The sequence below is a fragment of the Neopsephotus bourkii genome, unplaced genomic scaffold (assembly GCF_033783945.1).
Source record: "Neopsephotus bourkii isolate Nb327-2 ecotype Australia unplaced genomic scaffold, CSIRO-AGI_Nbou_v1 NB_1139, whole genome shotgun sequence".
Taxonomy (NCBI): domain Eukaryota; kingdom Metazoa; phylum Chordata; class Aves; order Psittaciformes; family Psittacidae; genus Neopsephotus; species Neopsephotus bourkii.
In genome coordinates, this window is record NW_026901625.1 from 1,627,502 (window position 1) to 1,650,509 (window position 23,008).

Below are 23,008 nucleotides of genomic sequence, written 5' to 3' on the forward strand. Positions count from 1 at the left end.
CCTTGCACACATGGTAAAATTAAACTGGAAGAGATGGGAGGAGGTCAGTTAAATCCTCATCAGGCCCTGTTAAGTAGCCTCTGCTGCCATTCATGCTGAGCACTGGGATTTGATATTAACCAGAAGCATTTGGCTGCTTTTCTGCTGGAAAAAAATAAGCACATTTTATAGGGGAGAGATCTTATCTTTCATTTTATATAGATCAGTTCTGCAGCATCTTGATATATTTATAGTTTTAATACATAACCATAAATGCCCCCTAAACAAGGGATATTGCACCTTTAGATTACTATTATTGCTTTATTGCTCATTGTAACCGTAAATTAAGAGCTTCTCCTAGCAATGCTGAAAGAGTAAAGAATTAGATTACAATGTACATACACAAGAGCCTATTAAGGCATTGCTATTCCATAAAAGTCTTTATAGTTTTTAAGTGTACACCTATAAGTGTTTCAATTAAAGAACTACATGCTTGCCTAGTAATTGCCCTCCCATTTGAGATACGGCTTTGCAGCAAAAAAGAAAGAAGCAAGACTAAAAGGTGGAAAATTAGAACATAAAACACAGAATATGAAACTGCCATAAAGAGAAAACCATGGGTTTAAATTATGCTTATTAGAGTCATTTGCATGGTTTAACTCTTGCTCTCTGGTTGCTGTATGGAATCTGATGTTTGTTTCTCTGGACAGAAAACCCTCTCCTTTGGTGTCATGAGTTTTCAAACCTTGCAGGAAATCAGCCATTGGGATGAAATGGCTTTGTTTTCTGGAGAAAAGCTGCCACCATAAATCACTCCAGAATGACTGTAGAGGTCCTTCAAAGCAGGACACGACAGAAATATCAAGTTCAGACTTGGGATTCCCAGAGCAGAAGACAGCCACGGTGACAAGAACCGTGTCCCTACCTGTCGGAAGGATGACATCTTGTGGTAGGACGGGTCAAAGGACCATGAACTAATTAAATGCAGTAAAGGAAGCCAAATTCAACATACTACAAAGAGGACAGGGCTTTGTGCAGACATCACAGGGGGAAAGTAGAACTTCAATACATTGCACTTTGATTTTCGTTACTATAAACTGCGGGGGGAAAAAACCACCACTATCACTTGTGCTTTGGTAATCACCTCTGAGTTCACCAGGCAGGGCGATGTGCCTGCTCATTGCAGAGCCTCACATAAGCCCTTCTGGTCCCCTACAACATTTCTGTGTGGGTACCCTCACCTGAAAACTAAGCCTGGGAGATTGCTGGAGCTGGCCCTTGGGTTTCATTTCAGCCATACACTGTAATCCAGCAGCTCCAAGGGGGGAACACAAAAGATGCACTTGGAATGGAAAGGGAATTAATAAGGAAACTCACTGAATCATCTGCAGAGCCACTCTCCTGCTTGTGATCACTCTTGAAAATAGCCTCAGCCTCTGTAGCAAACATCAGTTCAATGCTAACCTCAAAAGCAGCTATTTGTACAAGATAAGTCCGGGGGGGGGCAACTGGCATCAGAAATGTAACCTGACTCCTTACATCCTCTGAAGCTTGCCTGGCATCACTGACAGCCTGTGCAGCATTTCTATGTGCAATTCTTCAAGAACTAAAGAGTGGGATGGAGGTAGAAATGGGTAACACTCGATAAGCAGCAGACATTAATTAATGCTATGTTACAATGGAATCCAGCTGAAATAATGTATGGAGGCCACATGAATAGTAAAAGGAAATTCATCATGGTTAATGTTATTACACTGAATGTCAAAGGCAGCAGTGATGATTTGCCACTTACTGTATAATGTAATGTAATCTAAATGCAATTCTGGTTGGATAGCCCTGAACATCCATATTGAATAGGACTGGCAGAAAAAACAGGATTCAGCCCTTCTCCATGGGCAGGTCTACAGTATCCTCAACTAACGTGCAAGTCCAGCTTCTGAATGAGACATCTGTTTGCCAGGGTATGACCAGAATGGATTTTAAACACAGGTATATGGTATTTGTCCTCCTTTTTTCAGGTTCACTGTAACTTATGGGCATGCTTGGACCCCAAATCTGGGGTCAGATTCTGGAATTATGTTGGGGTAAGCTTGAAAAAGCTTCTTTCTCCTCTCCTATCACACATTTCTATGTCATTCTTCTTGCTAGGAACATTCTTGATCTATGTTTCTTTATGCTCTTTCCAGTGGATGATGTCCATCCAGTAAAATTCAAGTCTCCTTACAGACATCTGGTTTTAATGAACATTGGTGAGACCCCAGGAAGTGGTTAGAGCCCATGAGAGTCAAAGCAGGGTGACCAGTCCAAAAAGATCTAATAAACCATCGATACTCTACAATAAAAGCATTTCCTCTATAAAAGAATATCTCTGCCAGACTTTCCTTCAACACAAAAATGCTTCTTTCAGGAGCATGTTTTGTTTAAAGCATTCCAGAACAAACCCCATCTACCTACATTCCGTCTATCAGGCAGTACAATCAGCAAGTCCACTTCCACAGAAAAAGCCTTCTGCCTGGAACTGTGCATGGTTTATATTGTTCTTCCCCCAAGCCATTATGTGTTGGGTTGCAGTAGAGACTTTCGGGAACAGAATTCAGTTCAAGATGGTTTTGTAACATCCAACTTATTTTCCCTGCCACAAAATACGTTTAGCGTGAGAAATGCAACCCTGTAGTGATTGCCTGATATACGTAACACTGTCTAAAGCCATTGTTACACATTTCCTTTTGAAAGGAGAAAAAATACACAGGGATTTATTTTTATTTTAAATATCTAAAAACCAGCATTCACTGCAGCACTATAGATTCTAATTCCTTAAAAGAAGTAATGTATAACACTTCTACTTCATTTCACTGGAGTCCCACACAACGGTCCTACTGCTGGTTTGTCAGTGAAAGAAAAACATTGAGATCTCCATTACCTTTAGCTTACGTTTATGAAAAGAAATACACTTATGTATCTTTTAGAAGATTCTAAAGAGTTATTATTTATTTATGGAGCCCTGGAAGCATGCTAGGCATTTCACAGGCACGCAAAGAGAACCTGCAGCCTAAACAGTCAACAAATAAACCCAGCAGAGAAGGGAAGAAGAAACAAACCTTCTCTTCTCAGCATTTCTTGTCTTTGACACACTGCCCCACCTCTGCCACTTCGTCCACATTTTCACCTTATTTACAACTGCTCTGCATCTTTTCCAGCATCATTTGTACCAAAGGAGGGAGTGGGTGGGAAGGGACTTCTGCATGATGGGTCCCTGCAGTGAGAGCATCCAGTTACACTTAGTGTAAGTGAAAAATAGACAGAGATCGATATATGCAACTCGGGTTGTGTCCAGGCATAGCAAGGTAAAGATATCTGTGAAGGGGCACTGCTGGGTGATGGGCTCAAGTCAGACACCACCTTACATCCACCACACTTAGACACCCTCAGCCTCACAGTTCAAACTCCTTTGCAACCCCAGGGTGACGATGAGAGCAGGAGGAGGACCCCAGCTGTGAGCTGATCCCACCTATCAGACAGCCATGGAGAAGGCTGCATGCTTCAAGGCACTGGTTTCTGAAACATCCACCAGGCAGATCTCACCTCATGGACAGCCTACATAGGACAGCTGGAAATGAATCTTCACACCCCACAGTGACCATCACAGAAGTGGCCATTGACAGGTTGGTCCTGTACAAGGCACCAGCAATGGTCTCTCAAGACATCTCCCAGGTACACAGACTGGTTTGGGTTGGAAGGGAACTTAGAGCTAATCCAGTTCAAACCTGGGGAGTCCTGGGCTTTGTGGCTCATCCTGCAACACCGACAGTGTGCCAGATCATCGAGCCTCACTCTTTAGCATTTGGGATTATTTATTAGCACCTGTGCTCAAGAGAATCTGCCTGTGCCATGACGCAAATGAAAAATCATTATTTTCCACTCCTTACCCTTCTCATTGTTCCAGGTCTCTTCCCCACCCTGCTGTCTGCAGCCTACAAACACAAAGGTGAACGCTAGGGAAAACGAGACTTCGTTTTTCTCTCCCTTTGCTTTGCAGGAGCTAACAAGAGCCAGGGTGACATTTATGGAATAATTAAAGGCAACGTTGATGAGCCCAGTAGTTGCAATTTTGCTTTTCAATTGAAGAACCTTTTTAACTCTGTGTCATCTCTGGTCAGCGGCTTTACAGCTGTGACAAGTCATTTTTACAGAAACACTGTTAGAGGTTGTAAACTTTAATGACCTTTTCCTTTCTCGGTCCTTGTTTTTCTAAACCTGTAATTAAGCACTGCTATCTATCTGTATTGAAAGGATAAGAAAAAATGCATATTACTATAAAAATCATCTCTGGGCTCACCACTACTAACTCTAACAGTGCTGCAACCACAGATTCAGCTGTGGCCAACCCTGCAAGAGGAGTCATTACTGTAACTAAATTAGACCGTTTGTTTTCTTTCCCTCAAATCAAATTGTGTAGGAGCTGCTTTATTGCAAAACAGACATTAAAATTCCAGCTAGACCTCAGAGAGAAAGTAATTTCTATTTTATCAGCACTGTAAAGCTGTCTTTATGTTCTGAAGCAGGAAATATTGCAGGGATATTTATAGCTCCAGCACCAAAGCAGTTTGAATAGAAACGTTCCCGCGGTCGGCAGAGCTGTCACACTGCTCGCTGGAGCAGGGAATTTTAGTGAATTTGTGAATTACTGTTTCTGGCTTGACAAGTCTTTCAAGGAGGCTGGTGTGTGTCTGGAGCCGCTCTGTGATTTCAGGATAATGATTAAAGACTTGCATCACTTTCAGAGATGTAAACGGTAACTCAGAGATAATCAGTTCCCATCAATGAGACCCTCTAACAAAGACCAAGGTGTCCAAACTTTGCTGTGCTCCAGTAGCTCAGCACTGGGCTCCCTTTTACTGCTCCTTTTCCACCAGCTTGAGAAGTTGGTGTATTGTGGCACTAGGAATGCATATTCCTCACTGCTGCCCAGGATTTCCACAAAGGATTAGCAGCTTCTCCCTTCCATCACCTTTGAGGCACAGGCAGGAATTTTGCCTTATTCATCTTTGTCATTGTCCTCTATAGTGGATTTAATACTGCCATTATACAGATGAATAAACTGATGCATGGAGAAAATGGGATCATTTATCTTAGCAAACTTCCTAACTCTCTGGAAGAGGCAGAAGAGTACTGCAGATTTTCCACATATTTGTGACCACCCTGGCCTTTGTAATTAAACAGGGGTTATTAATAGGCTACACTGGGAGGAAAATGTACTCCACTCCCTGATTAAGCCCATCCATTATCATACATGTGGTAACAGATTGTTTTAGGAATCCACAGCACAAGTATTACAAACACACTGCAGAATTCAGCTTAACAAATGTTCCTATCATGCTGTAAATAAAATCATTTACATTGTGGTGGCAAAACCCATCTGTAGCCCAGTAGCTATTAAGAAGGTCAAACCGAGTTTTCCATTGCTGCGTTAAATTGTGGATTTACAGTGGTTTTTGGAGCCAGTGACTCTTGCCAGATGCACAAAACCATCTGAAAAGCTTGAGGAGCTCTTGCCTGCCCTGAATTTAAAATAGATCTAGTTTCATGTCTCCAAACCTCACACTGCATATGGCAGATTGAGGTTCTCCAAGGTACCTCACTATATCTGCACCACATTGCCTGTGGGGTCACTCTTTAGGTACAGACAGCATCAGCTCATTCACGTTCTTACTCATATCTATCTGACTGCTTGGGCAAGACTGAAGTACAGGGTTTGCACACAGACACAAACAATTTAGACATCAGGAGCACAAGTCCCTGGTCTGCAACTTGTCAAGAGTCTTAACAAGCCTGTAGAGAGGCCTTGACACTTACACGTGAGCTTTTCTAAAGTGACTGTTCTATTGAGCAGGGTCTTATTTCATGGAGCTGCATTGAGAAAGCTGGTGAAAAAGATCCTGTCTGGCCATGGCTGCAGCACGAAAGCAGCACATTGTGCTCCCCATACAATCCTTTTGATCCTTAAAATCTTAATTCAAACCAGCTCAGGCCTCAGGCAGATCTCACCTCATGGAAACAACGGGATTTAATTCAGCTACAGTCTTTGTAATGTCCTGGGGGTCACCTGGCTGCACCAGGAGACAAGAGGTGTCTATCCACCTGCATCAGACCCACCTCTTCCATAGTACATTGAAAACTCCTCTGGTTTGGCATAAGAACAAGCAGCAAAAAAAAATCTCGTAATGACTTTCTGAAACATCAAGTAGCAAAAAATACCAAAAGAAGAGCCAGTAAGGCCTGGATTCTGTTCCTATTGCCTCTACCTATAACCAGATTGGATGGGGCTTGGAGGAACCTGGTCTAGTGGAACGTGTCCCTACCCACGGCAGACAGCTGGAACTGGAGGAGCTTTAAGGTCCCTTCCAACCCAAATCATCCATGCAGATCCATGCAGATACCCAAAGCCTGTTTCTCTCCAGCAGTAGCCAAGTGCACCATGAAGATGAGATCTGCACACAGTATTAGTGTATTATTTTCTACTAATCTTGAGTGCCTCAACAGGACTACAAACTTATGGAGTTTCTGCCACTGAAAATGAAAGAGGCTCTCTCCATGAGCTGGATAGTTTATCCATACTTGCAGTTTGTAGCAGTGCATTTCTCTCCCCCACACCTATAAATAAAGCTGGTGCTTTGGCAATTACTGATGTCTGCTGTCATCTTGCAAGGCTGGGGTTTGATGAAGCATGTGGTGTTATAGGCTAATATTTCTCATTTCTAGTGTTCTCTAATTCTATTTTTTATGGAAATCGAGCTACAGTTTTATGCACAATGATTCTTCCTGGTTTGGGGTTTTTTTTTTAATCCTTCCTGAGAAATGGGATGGGGATGAATGATGGAGGGAGAGATTTGGCTGAGTGTGCACCTTGGGAAGTGAGGGGAAAAAACAAGGCTCCACACAACTGCTTTCTGGAGGGGTCTCTGCACTAAGGAGGGAGTCCTCCAGCACCCACAGAGGCTGCAAGAGCAGAGAAAAGGACAAACCCTTCAAGAAGGTAGAAAAGTGTGGCTTGAGTCTAAGTAAAACAGATCCTTGACTTCAAGGCAGGGCAACAGCTCCATTTGTAAACATTATTTCTGATGGGCTTCCACTTCTCTCTGAGCTCAATTTGTTGCCCGATTTGATTTTTGTTTCAGCTTAGCATTTCCCTCCCTTTCACTTTTTATTCTTCTACTTCTTTCTCATCATTATTCTTTTTCTTCCGTGAATACGTGCAGTTTTCTCTCTTCCCTGTGAGCTTCACTTCAGCCCTAGCATTTATTTGTGCCTCCCAAATCCTATTCCCACTAAACGTCATTCCCATCAAGACTACCTGCAAACCATCCTCCCTCTCCTTTGCTGTGGTTCTTTCCTATCGCATGCTCCCTTTGCTGTGTTCTCCATTTATGCTACATTTAATTAACATCACAGACCTGATCCAGTTCTTACTGAAGCCAGAGAAGATTCCCATTGCTATTGGTAGGTGCTGAATAAAAAACAGCAGCTTTGTACCTAGAGGTGATAAGTATCATTTAGAACTGAGGGTGCTCCAGGAATAACAGGATGAGGCCTGATGTGTCTGCATAGCTAATGCAATCAGCCTAGTGAAAGTAAATGCAGCAGCTTTGCCTTCTGCTCTATCAGGCCTTCAATGGACATATGTCTCCAGGATGCTGATAATAATCAGTTGTTTGAAAGGAATTAGCTGCCTTTTCATTCTCTCCCTCTTTCTACCTCTGCTTCATGAATTTTCTCTTGTGTTTAGTAGACCCATTTATAAAATATAGATTCCTATTGATTCCCAAGGAGAATGAACATTAATATACTCCAGTGTCCATCTGTTTTCTCCCTCACATGGCAGAGAAAAAGATTTATATGATGATTCTGGGTACGCTGCTGACCTGCAATTGAGTCAACAATCAAGTCACACTAAATTAAACAAAGATATATTTCTTTTTCTGGCCTACACAAGCCTGCTCTGCCAGGCAGCCCCTGGGGGAAGGGATGCATCTCCTCCTTTAGGTCAAGCAAAGCCACATTTATCTGGACCAGAACTAAATCCATACACAAAGATCACCTGATCAGCTCAATACCATTTACCAATAGGAGTTTTGTGCAGCTACAGGGTGTTTGAGATAGACCTTACACACCTATAGACATACAGGAATGTCTGTATATATAAATATCTCTGCATGTGTGTGTGTATGGACACATCCATGTGAATATACATGCTTGTTCCTCCCCCTGCCCCAGATGCCCTTCACAATTAAATGAACTCTTAATCTTTAATAATGACCAGTAAGCTGCTTTGCTTTCAGTAGCTTCAATAAGATGATGTGCCACAGAAAGAGCTTTGAAGAAGGAAAAATGAAAGATGCCACAAAACATCTCAAGATCAATTGCTGTAATTGTTCTTTGAATAATTTCTCAGCCATTATTCAGGGCTTGCATATTTACATGAAAGGACAACTATAAGTTCTGTAGCTTTTGGATTTACAGCTTATTGTGTACAAAAGACTTTGCAGGGCACCCTTCAGAAATGCATCCAAGATTTTTGAGAAGATAAAATATAAGTTCCTTTAATCTTAATGTCCTTTATCTGTTATTCATTACTGCTCAATACATTTTCTAGGGAGCCTGTGACAATGACAGCCTTGATGGCTTACAACTATACAACTTCTTTTCCCCGTTTCCAATAGTGACATTTACAAACTGCCAAGTACCCAGGACGTATGTACCGGAAAGGAGATCTTCATCCTTTCTGCATTAATTCAAGGTTCAGAGTCTCCCTGCACTGCCAAGGGAAGGGATAACAAAAGGGACAGCGAAAGCTTCATAAGCTCATAAATATGTGACAAGCTGTCTTGTCTTATTGCTCCTTTTAGCACCCCATGGGACTGGAATTGATAGTGTAATAGACTTCCTCTCAGTGCCACTGAAACCATCAGAAGGGGGTTTAGTTTTATCAGACCTAATTTTTATGCTGACAAGAAGAAAGAATTATCAGTGAAAGGCAAAATGTGAGCTGTTTGCTACAGCATTAATTTTAAACATCTGGAATGGGATATAATGTGTGCAGATGTTTTGTAATGAAGACAGGTTACAAGGAAAATAAAATCTATTGTGTGTTGCTGTTGCTCGTTCCTATAAACTGACATCTGCTGAGGCTGGAGGTAAACTCTCATCCAGGCTGGAATAATATTCCATCTGCTATGCTAATGCAGCTGAACATCACTCATCCCTTAAGTCATCCTTGATGGGTCTAGACCTGGGAAAAACTGTTGGAGATAATATGGAGGTTGTATCTTGGACTTACCTAAATATCTTCCTATACTACTGAGAAATCTCAGCTTAGGCTGTTGAAGTCAGACTGGAATGGCTCTCATCCACACAGGGCTTTCACATTCAGACACTCTGAACAGAAGCTGGAATCTATTTCCAAAGGAGCTATTTAGTAGCAAACAGTTGGAAGCTACGTTCACAAGGCCAAGAGGAAAATCCTGCTCACATTTATTATATTTGCTGGTATACAATGGCCATGATGAACCCAAATGCTGGTATTTCCACACAAGGAGGCATTTTCCACCTATTTCAGAATCTCCATGGGCTTTTTTTGACCTTGCAACAGAGCAAGTTTGTGGTTTCTGGCTGAAACTTGTGCCAGCTGGAAAACTGTTTCTCAAGGAATGGGATGGTCTTTAAGGTCCCTTCCAACCCAAAGCATTCTGTGATTCTATGACTATATAGAAATGCTCAGTCTGGTTTTATGTGAACCTTCACTCAGTCATTAATAGGACAGGTACAGGTCCATGCTTATCCCTGACTCCATAGTACATGGTCCTTACATGGAACCATGCTCATTTTCTGACTGAAGCTGCTCAGCACCTACACTTCAGAAGTCCCATCTCTAACACACAAACACCAGCCCAGCACCAGGATGGCACAAATATCGTCCCCACAACAGGAAAACCAGAGGAGGAGTAGGGAATCACAGGCTTCCTTACAGTTTTCCAGTATCCTAGGATTCCCTTTCTGGGGGAAATGTCTCCAAGCCATGCCCACAATATCAAACATCTCAATGGGGCTTTTTTCCCTTCTCGTTTGCTTTTAAAAATTGTTCTTTGATTGAAACCAGTGTGAACCTGGAGCAAGAAAACATGCTCTGCATGCTGAAATCCCCCACTCAGACTGCAGTGGGAACAGGCCCTGCACCATTTGTGCTTGGTAAGAATTGGGTTGCATGTCAAACACTTCAAAACTAAAGGGGGAAAAAAAAGAAGCTCAAGGCAACTCCTGGAATAAACCTTTGAGAAGCCAATGAGAAACTGCCACCAAATGAAAGCATTACAAGAAAACAGATGGAAAATGAGAGGAACATCAGAAAATCAAATGACATGTTTGAAAGGGCAAAACATCAATACTACCCAGAGAACTGATAGAATGTGTCATTCTAAAGGATGCTGTAAAGCAAAGAAATCACAAAACGCATTATGACTATGAAAGGGAAAGAGAAAAAAAAACCCAGCACACATATCTACCTTTATAGATAGCTCCAGTATCTAGAAAATTAGATTTTACTTTCAAGACTGAGTGTATATGTATGTAAATACACAAAGGGAGATGCACTAGTGCTCACAGAAGGTTTGAAGTCATTAGAGAATGACAGTATGTGACACATGAACATTGGCAATATTTGCTCATTTACCTTGACGAGAACCACAGATCCACTGTCTGTGCTTAGACATTCCTCCCAAGAATATTTCCCCTGTGCTGGGCCTGTTGTGCCACTTGTGGGTTGATGCACCCTCTGTTTGCTCTCTTCCAAGCCACCCGAGTGAAGGGACGCACTCTCCAGTGTGTAGCTACTGGCAAACTGAATATGAAAAACAATTAACTAAAGCACTTTGATCATCACATTAGATACTGGTTGTTTACCTCCGGGATCCTTGTGTGAGGAGCCTCTGAGAACATTATCCAGAATAACAAGTTAAAGAAATGAAACATGAGGTGTTTCAAATAGGCACCAATTCACCTTTTTCCATGCTAAAGGGATTAATTTTTCCTTCATTTCTCCTATGTGTAACACTCTTAAAAGTCAGCCTATACCTCCAATATGAACAAATGAGGGCAGGTTATGAATTAAGACCAGCCTATGATGTTGGTTGGATTGTTGCTATATGCTCAACACTTCCATTTATACGACCAGGACCAGCAGCTATGTCAGTAACCAGCCACAGCAGGTACTGACAACCAAACACTAGGAAAAATAATAAAAGCATAAATTCACTTTTTAAAATGACCATTCAGCCAGTCCAGATGGGGAGAGATCTTCAGACCAGCAGTGTTTGTTTCAATGGGCAGCACCGGCATCCCAGTGATGGCAGCACTCTGGAGAAAACTACAGGATCCCAGACTGGTTTGTGTTGAAGGGGGCCTTAAAGCTCATCCAGTCCCAACCCCTACCGCAGGCAGGGACCCCTTCCACTGGAGCAGCTTGCTCCAAGCCCCTGTGTCCAACCTGGCCTCGAGCACTGCCAGGGATGGGGCAGCCACAGCTTCTCTGGGCACCCTGTGCCAGCGCCTCAGCACCCTCCCAGGGAAGAGCTTCCTCCTAAAATCTAAGAGATGTTAGGAAATACTAGGATATTTCTATATTAGGGGATATTAGGACATACTAGATATTCCTGATATTTAAGAGAAGGTGTCCTAGAACTCACAGAAAACAGTGTAACAGTGTGAGAAAGTTTTAAGCAAGTGCACGTTAAGGGTTAAGCATAAAAGAGGATTTCAGAAGAGAAAGTGGAATTTGATTCAAAAGCCTTAATGTTTAATGCTGATAATGTCACTCACAATATGAAGTGATAATCAGCAGTGAAGACGAGGCCCTTAATGACATGGTTTCATGGTGGCCTTGGCAGTGCTGGGATAAAAGCTGGACTTGATGATCTTAAAGGTCTTTTCCAACCTGATTGATCCTACCAGCTCCCGTGGGCTGTATTTCTAAAAGCCTGGAGGGTTTTTTCAATAGATAGCTGGGGCTTCTGGGGGGTTTCCCCCCACAAAATTCCCTGAAGTTGAACAGAATTGGGCTTTTCTTGTTATATTTCAGCGTTTTGAACCAAGACAGAAGAAACAAGCATTCAGATCTTTCGGAACTGTAAAGAAATGTTGCTTGGAATTTGCCTGTACAGATGAGGGAGGACAGAAGTGATGTCCAATTTTATTTTTCTTTAATCACAGCAGACTCAGTTTGCATGAAAATCAGCCTGCACAGAGACAGGAATCCCTGCAGGCCAGGCTTGCTGCCTGGCATTAGAGAGACTTTGCATAAACCCCACGTTTGGATGCTCAGCTCATGCCTGGATTAAGAGTACAGGGTATTTGGCAAACAGAAAGGTTTAGGTGGATTGCAAACAAATCATACCAAAGTATTGAGTTATCATGGAAAATAAGCTGGTTTTGCTGATAATGCACTAGAGTAGCAAACAACAAAGAGGAAAACAGCAAGATCAAATGAAGGACTCGAGTTCCTATCAAAGGCATGGAAAATGGTAACATACAACCTGCATCCTTTTGGAAAAGGACAATTAATAACAAGCAGCAGCATTACTGTAGATTCCTTTGCCCAGTTCTGAGAGCAGCATGTCCCAGCTTGCTCAGGAAGGGCCGCAGCTACAAGACAGCCAAGCTAAGACCTTAAGACCTAAGACAGCTCAAAGGTAAAGGCCTTCAAGCAGTGCTTTATATCCAGGTACTGGACAAACCGTATTCCTCCAAGTGACCAAAGAAGGTGGAATACAGTTACTGAGTTCTGTGGTTGGGTTGAGTTTTTTAGGCCTAGCAGTATCAGTTGCCCACCACAGCCACATTTACTGCTAGTACCAGATACAAAGAGTAATGATACCCTCCCTCACCAAGAACAATCTGCTCTTCAGAGTATTTCCATGCTTGTACCAAAGTTATCTTTGCGATACAAAAACTAATCACCAACTACATGATTTATTATTTATCAAGACACACTTTAAGTGCTGAGATTTTTAATGCATTGATCAAAGCCTCCCAACTTCCCACCACAACTTCCTAAGTTCCTCAGAACAGAACAAACAGGCAATCAGGAGTAAGTTGCATTAAGGAGAGACACTTTTCTCTCTTCATAACTATTCAATGGGCTGCCTCTTTTCGTTTTGTTTTCAAAGCAAGATGAAAATGTAGATAGCATTTTGGAATAATCACATCTAATCCATTGGTCACAGAAGACTAAATCCCAACATCTTCTCTTTGAAACTTCAGAACCAGTTTCCCAGCTGCTTGGGCTGTGAGCAGAGCAACGCCGAACTGAGCGATGGGGACCAGCTCCCATGGGCTCATCCCCACCCTATCAAAGGGAGCATCTTGCACAAAGAGAACTTGAGAGCACCCAGTGAAGATCTAGAGTCATCAGTGAGACAGACTCGAGAGGGGTGTGGGGCAACAGAAAGGTTTTGTGGTTTAAATCTCACCTAGTTCCAACCCCCTGCCATAGGCAGGGACCCCTTCCACCGCAGCAGCTTGCTCCAAGCCCCTGTGTCCAACCTGGCCTTGAGCACTGCCAGGGATGGGGCAGCCACAGCTTCTCTGGGCACCCTGTGCCAGCGCCTCAGCACCCTCACAGGGAAGAGCTTCTGCCTAAGAGCTCAGCTCAGTCTCCCCTCGGGCAGGTTCAAGCCATTCCCCTTGCCCTGTCCCTACAGGCCCTTGTCCCAAGCCCCTCTCCAGGTTCCCTGCAGCCCCTTTAGGCACTGGAGCTGCTCTAAGGTCTCCCCTCAAGGAGCCTTCTCTTCTCTAGGAAGAACAGCTCTCTCAGCCTGGCTCCAGAGCAGAGCTGTTCCAGCCCTTGCAGCATCTCTGTGGTTCATTTCTCTCTGTTTAAGGACTTATTTTCACCCCTCCTTGGCTGCTGCATAGCAGAGCTGAAAGTCCCAGCAAATAATTTATAAAGAATACATTAAAGGAGATATGTACTTGCTGCATTCACAAATGCCCGGTTCAGAGCCCCACCATTAACTTGCAGTTATCCATCACTTACTGAATCACAGATTAGCAATCACTGGCCAACTGCTTGCGTTCTTGCGATCAAGACTGTGTCACACTGAAACCCCTTTTGGCTCTGAATTATTAAAATATGGGAAGTTCTAAATTGACTTACAAATGGGACATGTCATAAATCTCCACACACACAGAGGAATCTGCTTTTTAGGCCAGGATCACATGCCAGGGAAATGGCAGCATTAGGCAGAAGATAATTAGGCACAGATTTGTACTAGAAGAGCAAGTCAGGCACTCAAGCTGAAATCAGACTTCCAAAGGGCCAGGGCAAGTTAAATCCCCAACAGGAGTATCAAACAACTGGTAAGAAAAATCCCCTAAGAAACACTAAGATAAGGTATATGATGCATGATACAACTCTCCTGAGAAGAACTGGGCAGAATACCTTTTCCTATGCCATAAACATTTGGGCAATAACACACCCCAGTTCTCCCATTTCGCATGAGAGTGGTCTGAAATGGTACAAAATTCACCATGGAGAAAAGATAGAGATAAAATACAGAAAATTTCTACCACCCAACATAGAGATTCTCTGAGCTATGAACAAGCCTACTTTGAATTCCTGTTCCCAGCAAAATGTAAGTTTTTTACATTTGGTTTAGCTTTTTTAAAGCAGGAATTCCAGTATAGCTCTGTTTCAGTAGAACTGATTTGTTCCAAAGACAAGCTTTGATTCCTTACAAGTAGATACTCCCTGAACAAACATGCACATTCCCCCAAATCCAATCTTCCCTTCCACTTTATTTATAATGCTTACATGTGTTTATATCCATCCTGTATCCTGTAGTCTTGGGATTTCAGAAATGAGAGGTCAGGCCTGAACTGCGGAGACACCTGGGTCTTGGCTCAAGGCAGCAGCAACCTCATACAAGAAAAGATTCATTTCCAAGCTCCCAATCTTTGCAATCGCTGTGTTCATGTGTGTCTGACTGAGATCCTGGATTATACTGATAAGAATTAATTTCAGAAGCACAATTCCAGCATATAAACTGTGCTGCTTGTTTTCAGATGCCATCATTTAGAGAATGTTCAAGGGAATTGTAAAACAGGATTCACTTTATGATGCGGATGAAGTCGGCACTGAATTCTAAATGAGCTGGATACCACATGCTAAACTGTGTCAGCAACACCTCAGTGAGCAGAAATATGAGCTCTTCTCTGTCTCTTTGAGACACCTCTCCTTGAGTGATCCATCGAGTGGCATCCTTATCAACCTAGACAGAACACACTAGATCTGATGACAAATCTGTCAGTTGTGCAAGGTTTGAGATACGTTTCCAGCTGGGGGTAGTCAGCGGGTATAACAAGGATGTGGTCTCTCAGATCAGCACTTTCCAGAGTTGTAGTTTAGGTAATATATTGAAAACCTATCTGAAACATTAATTCCCATTCCCTGCAGAGATCAATATCCACTGAAGCTCAGACCTGAGACAGTTTCACAGCCCAGTTTCCTCCTCGCTTCACTGCAATGAAGAGGGATAACACTCCTCATGCCACCTCCTCTGTCAGTGCTTCCCTTGTACTATGAATGACCTGGAGTAGCCACACAAACTACCCAAACTGGGAGGTGAGGCTGTAGTTCTGACCCTAAGAGCCTGCAAACCAAGTAAACAGCAATGTCACACGAGTGACTCAATGGAGCTCTGATAAATAACCTCTAACAGTCCAACCATGGATTTTTCCCCAGGGCTATACATCTCCCATGTACAGACACGCTCACATGACCCTGGGAATTGGATGTACAGAAAAATGAACAAATAACAGTATTTTTCATATCACCATATTTGCAAGATTCCATACACTTACAATGAGAGAGCAGAAGTGCTAAAAACAGGATTAGCTCACAAACTCCAAGAGTATGTTTACTCAAATCATACCTAAGGATCTGGGCCCTGCTCGGCTGTGCAGAAGTAATCAAAATGGTCCCTCGCATCCCTCAAAAGATCAGGGAGTACAGCAAGGTTTTACTTTTGACATTTGTGCATCAAGCCATGGAAAGAAATAGGTGATTGCATCTGGCAGAGAACTGATAGGTTTTCTTAGCAAGGCTTCAACCTGAAGCACCAGGATACAAGCAGTGTGCTTTCACTTTGTGTCATCTCCCCACTGACAGACCAGACCCATGACTAAGATGTAAAGTGTTTACATGTCACCACCATTGAAAGACACTTGCCATGGCACTTGGGCTTTACCCATTGCAGGCTAGGACCTTAAAAGAGCATACATTATTATATCCCAATAAGTCAGTGTGGTCAAAATAGCAACTGCCAATTTGCAGGACAGTGTGGGTTCCAATCTGTCTGTTATTTATGTTAGAATGGAAACGGGATGGAAGAAATGACAAATACACTTAGCGGATATGATGAGCATCCAGATGGAAAGGCATTATTAGCAAACATTCAAGCAGCAGAGGCAACTCCTGCTGCTACAGCCTGGGTAGTATATTGGACAGAACATGAGCTTGGAACAGGAATACCTCAAATGAACATGCAGAGAAGAAAAAGTATGAAGGAAAATATCAGTGGCAAGGCTGCATATGGCAGCAAGTGCTGTGCCAGGACTAGGATTCCTTCAGCCACCGAGATGAGCTGAGCTGTGCAGCCAAACATTGCCATTGACTCTTTGAATGTCCCTTTGGGATGCGAGGAGAATTAGGAAAATGGGACTTCAGACCTCGCCTGAAGCAATGCATCATCGTAAACCAAGTGTACCCAGGCAGATGCAGACAGCTGTGCACTAATCCCACAGCCTGGCTTAGATGAGAAGTGAGAGGAAGGAACAGGCTCTGACTCAAGGCTGGGTTTCTCTGCTGGCACAGCCCACATGTTTATTACTAATGCCTCTCCCATCTTGTGCTTTCTTGTTCCCATAATGCACATGCTGCTCTTTAGTCTATAATGAACACACACACACACAAAACACCCCCAACAAACCACCACCAAAGCCAGCATCTTCCTGCCTTCCCAAAGAGGGAATTTATCACTGCCCTCACATGCTGTCAATGCTGACTCCTCGATGCCAATTCCTACAACTCCTGCACTAAAACTGGAGTGATTTACTGACCAACAAGCAGCAGATCGAGGCAGCTGGGGCAATGTGCGGCTCTTCTGGCCTTTACTTTCACCTCTTTGTAGCCCTTTGCAGTCCTGCTTCTCCACTTTGCTCAAGCCACACACATCCTCGCAGCAGGTTTGCTGCTATCCACAACATTTCTACCAGGACTCTGAAAATCCAAGCCAGAGAGATGCTGAATATTTTAAGCTTGCCATATTCAAAAGCTTCCTTTATGTCACAAAGATCTGCACAGGGTTTCCACACTCTGGTGACAAGGCCCACTCTTTCCTAGGGAAAACACTGAAGAAGAAGAGTCCTGAACGTCCAGTGAGCTCCCTAACTGCAGGCTCCTGAGGGAATACCAATCCCCGGGTGTCCGCAGAGCCGGTACCAATACAGGGCTTTGGTCTCCACAGAAATCTTGTACTCTGCCTCTAACACAAATGATGAGAAACTAAAACTTAACCTTTTCCACAGGAAAAACCAAGTGGGTGCCTCTCTGAGCACTGGCAGGCATTGCTTCTAATATTAGCAAAAAAGAGAAAGGTAGAAGTGGGAATAACGAGAAGCCAATCCTTAACTATTTCACCCCCTTTCATGACTCAAATCAGGCACAGTGTTGTGAGAGAAAGCACTAGCAGAGACCACCACCTCAGCATCCCTGTCTGGCTGCTGCTGCCCTGTCCCACCACCTCCTGCCCTTGAGTGACAGCTGCTCCCCTGCACACAGACCCTGTACCCACAAGTCCCATTTCAAATCCTGCTAAGACTGCCTGCCCTTCATTTATATTCCCTCTCCTGTCAAAGTGATGGTGACATTAATGAGCACACTCCAAGGGGGGTTTTGTGCCAATTAACAATTTCTCGTTAGCTTAATTAGGGGACACATGTTTTTAATCACAGCTAAGAATGGGGAGTGATTGAAGAATTGATTCGCAGCTTTTGAAAGCATCACTGTCAGTGCATGGAATTTAATTGGGCAGATGTGGCTAAAGAAAGAGAGCACGGGCCTTAAATGACTGCCTAAATCAGCTTCATAGCAGGCTGAGACACAAGGAGCCACAGCTCCATGGACAGTATTTCCCCATCATCAGCCTTTCAAGACACTGAGAAACATGTATAGAAGTACCAGCACCAACACAGATTTAATTCTTGGATTATCAGCTGTCATTCTCCAGTACAAATGCATTCTGTCTGCTAAGCCCTACGCCTCCTCTGAGCAGGATGTACTGCCTTCCCATCTTCTCCTCCATGATTACCTTCCCCAAAGATGAAGGAATTCCAGCAATTGGCTTAGTTTATCTCACACGTTTCAGTTCCATTCAAAAAATCTTCTCCCAAACCCTTCAGTGGAAGTGACAAATGACTCTGGGACATCACTCAGCCATGGGTAGGTTGAGTGTAATGAGAACCTCTCAACATCAGCCAGAGCATACAAGATACTCCTCCAGTGAGGCTCTGATCAGGCTCACTGCTGACACAGAGCATCTACAATAAGAGACCCTTGCAAAGCAGATCTGAAAACACAGCTTTAGTCACAAAGAAGTTAGTGCACATCTCTGCGGCCAGAATTCAGCCTTTCTTTTACTGAACAACTAATTGAAATGCCTGATTTGAGTTCCTGGATACCACATCTTCACCCTAAGACAGAATCCTTTTTGCCTATCAGGAAAGGCAAATATCACTTCAGAAATGAACACTACTATCCAGGCCAGTGCCATCTCTCTGGCATAAAAGTTCAGACCACCTCAAACCTCATTTGGTGTCAATATTGGGAACTCTCCTCATAAGTTGACCCAGCAGCTCTCAGAGGAGAGGGAAGCAAGTAAAAGTTGTTTTGAAGTCATCCATCACTAGATACTGGAGCCAGAGTTGGTGCCAATGCAGACCAAAGCTGTAAGACCTGAACTGGGTGTTTTGAAAAGGTAACTGCAGCTTCATCTGCTTTTTCTTAGGGGAACACACTGTACCACAGCAGGAGATGGAGACACACAGACCTATCACAAGGGCTGCATTGCAAAAAATGAAGATGTAATATTCTTGCTGCAAAAAGCAAATGCAGCTACTAGCACCTCTCTGCCTCTCCATCCTCATCTGCAGTTGTTGTTTCCCTGTTCATTGTGACTCTAGTTTTCATTTAATAGTGTTACTTAACATATCCCATTTGTCATGTAATTCTAACCTCACTTTTGAAACAGTGGAACATAACACACTGCAGCATTTGCACAATGCAAGAAATGATGACATTTACCAGCAATACCATATATAGGAATAAAAGCCCCAAGGTCTTTGATTGCAGTAACAGTACTTATGCAAGTGCCAACATGGTTGGTTTCAAGCAACAAAAACATACAGATGGACAATTAATAGCATGGGCTTGATGAGAAGAGGTTACCTCTAATGCAGGTGGGTCAGCAGATCTCCACCTGCTTCTGCACTACCTCTACAGACCCTGAATCTAAACAGAAGCCAGCTTTTTTTTAGTCTTCTGCATCACAGACCACATCACTGCTTTCTCTAGAGGGAGATTAAATGGCCACCCAACTTTAAACACACCTGAAAACAAATGACACAACAGACTTGCATTGCCTTGACCTTGTGTTGGCATTTACACTCACCATTGTAACTCGGTACCATTTTACACGTACACTTTAAATGATCGTACCAAGTTCTGGGTGATAGATGTTCACGGACTACAGCTTTGATGAATATCTGTATTACCCCATGTCTCAGCTGCTATGAGTCAGGTCTGCTCTTTTAATGTGCCCTCACTCTGCATCCACAAGCCCATTCCTCTTTCAGGTAACAGAGCTGAGGATGTCTTGTCCACTGGTTTCATCCATCAGACTTTGCAGAGTCACAAGTGCTCATTTCTTCCAAGGAATCTCCCTATTAGGTTGCAGGCACAGTGCAAGTATGGCAACAACAAATCCTGGTTTATTCCAAACCATCTCAGAGCCGTCTGTCACAGGCTCACACTGACCTCATCAGAGCTTTGGTGTCTTAACAAATTCAGAATATGCCATCTAAAATGAGAAGGAGATCACTGGTTCCTGAATGTGCGTGTAGATATCTTGTTTCTACCCCCAACTTGTTTGTTTCACGTATTCTTCCTTTCCCTACCCAAATACAATAAATACCGTGGCAAGGTTAAGGTCAGAAATAGATGGATTCTCTAAGCTAGCAGACTGGAAATATTCAAGGAATGAAATCAGCAGAACTGAAGCCAGCAATAATAGCTTTCATCTGTTATGTTTGCCTTCTCTCACTAATCTAATGCCCATGTTTTCGTAGGAAAGGAGTTAAACATAACTTTTTTTCCTCCCAGATTTATGAGTAATACGTAGCAGATCAGGCAGCTCACTCATGCAAACAGCAGCTTGCCAGCCTGCAGAAACATTCATCTTGAATACAATTTGTATGTGGGATTTCTTAGCAATGTTGCAGTCCTTGGGTAAGTGTAGCTATTGATTTCACCTTTAGAATAGCAATTATAAGATATATATGCAATGTCAATGTTGTTGTTAATGAAACTTATCTTCCCTACTCAGTATTCTGCTTATTTTCTTAGCTATAGAACCTGAGGGAAGTTAAAAATCATGCTGCAGTACGAGTTGGTGATGTATTACAAAAGATAATCATATTTTACAAAGCATCATTCATCCTGAGTGGTCCCAAATTGCTTGTGAAATATTTGCATAGGCACACATTTCCTAAAACAGTGGCAGAAAAGAGACATTAAGAGGCTGCCTCTGTGCTTTCAACTTCTATACAGAATTCAGGAGGCAACCAGGTTTTGTAGGACTCAAATTGGCCTGTGGAGCTGTACCAGTACAAAGCAAGTCACACTTCACTCTGGCACTGGGAGTGTAACAATGGATGGACCTTGCATATTTTCTTACCTCCAAAAACAAAGGGCTGGTTGGTCCTACTGAGACCAGATCTGTATTTCCAGGTTGACTCACCCAGCTGGTTTGGGGTGTTATGCTCTTTTCTCCTTCCTATTTCTAGTTCTCTCCTTATAGCTAATCTCTCAAAGACAAATTGATGATGTGTTCTGGAAGACAACTGCATTTTTATCCGGCATCATGATTTCTGAACATCTTTGTCACCCACACAATTCCAGTGTTCTGCCAAGATTAATGGACACTTCCCTAAGGCAATGCTACAACAGCCCAGAGAACCTTCTGATGAGGGCAAAGCAGTTTATGGGGTGATCCATCAGAGCAGCCACTTTATGCCACCTAGAGACACAACACCCCTCCAATTTGTTTCAGATTCTACATTATTATGTTCCATAGAGACATTTGACTTCAGCCCAGGGTAAAATCCACAGAACTTCTCCAATCCTTTCTCCAACATGGAGAAAGGGAATATTAGACAAGCAGAATTACATACCTCCTGCAGTAACATGGTTGAAGTGAATGGAAGTCTTTCCTCACAGAATATAAGTTCAGTCCTTGACAGCTCCATCCCAGAAGAATCATTGCTGGCTAACACAGATGCAGAAAACACAAGGCTTCAAGTCACCTTGCTCAGTCACCAACCTCTTCCTCACCACTTTTCAGAGCTATCTATTACTCCAAGATCTGTTTTGCAAGGAAACCTCTCCCTGAGCTACACTCCTCAGCAGAAAATCAGCTACTCACACAAACAGCACCCCACCAACAACACCCACAAGCCCCCAGCTCCCTGACTTTACAGCTCAACTGCAGGGACTTGAATACACCTGCAGGCATGACTCAACAGCAATTCCCATGCAGGCTCCATACATTATAATGATTAATTGTTAACAGGAATTTTAAGCACCTGTACATTTGAAAAACAAACCAAGTCAATTAGAGAAGCTTAAAACTCTCACCTGCGTCACCCCTTTATCTGCTGCTAAACCTGTGATGTTAACCAGAGCTGATATTCAGGCACTACTCCAAATGACATTGCCATTATCAGTGCCTCAATTCAGAGGATGAGGCCAAGGAGGCAGTGGCCAAACTGGTCTCTAAAAGCAGGTCAAGCAGAAACAATGCACTGGGGGAAATGAGAGAAAATGATCTGTTATCCTGGGGCTTGAATGTCAGCTGAGGCTTCTGGGCAATACAAGTACCAATGCTCAGGAGGATGCCAGGCTCAGGTGCTCGGAAAGTAGCTGAAACTCACTGGGAAAAGTAGAGCTTTTAAAACCACTGAAAAAGAATTTTTTTCTAAAGAATAAAATTACTTTACATATTTTTAGAATATGAAATAATTACTGCAAAGATTTAGAAAAAAAGAAGGAAATTGCTAAACAAATAAAATTCCTATAAACAAACACATTTCTCAAAGAAATCAAAGGATTATGGCAAAGCTTGCCTGGGGAAATGGATGAAAAGCCTTATTCTTCATTTTCTCTCCCTCCATTAGGAGCCAGCCATGTGGAGAAATTATTAGGAGCTGTAATATTTCAACCTGTATTTTTAGTCAGTCATTCAAATTAATGCAAAGCAGATGGAATGGACCATATTTTCCTAAATCACACACATTAAAATATGTAATTGAAGTTTTTGAGCTTGGAAATTAAAATGTGCTAAAACCATGGTCCCAAGTCCCATATTATCTACCCTGACCTAATCAAGGGCAGGTACGATGGATCCAGGACACATCTGGAGCATCTCCTGTACCACGCTGAGGACAAGCCCTGTTTCTGGAGTCCTCATTAAGAAATGATTTGTAGAAATTAAGGCTACTAAAAGCATGGCCCATATTTTGCCCCCTCAAACAAGGACTGGTCTAATCTATTTTTCGCAGATTTTAACTGGTTATTAAAAATCATCATCAATAGTTCAAATGTAGACTTGAGACTGGTTTGACATGGGGCACATCTTGACATGGGCAG

General features: G+C 42.9%; 1 long non-coding RNA gene across 1 annotated transcript; it reads right to left on the minus strand.

The window, feature by feature from the left end:
* Window positions 1-280: 280 nt before the first annotated feature.
* On the minus strand, window positions 281-21,518 carry LOC133217570 (uncharacterized). The gene is made up of 3 exons (XR_009726897.1): window positions 21,039-21,518; window positions 1,357-1,585; window positions 281-904 (listed from the first exon to the last, which is right to left on the minus strand). It is a non-coding gene; the product is annotated as an uncharacterized LOC133217570 (long non-coding RNA).
* Window positions 21,519-23,008: the final 1,490 nt, after the last annotated feature.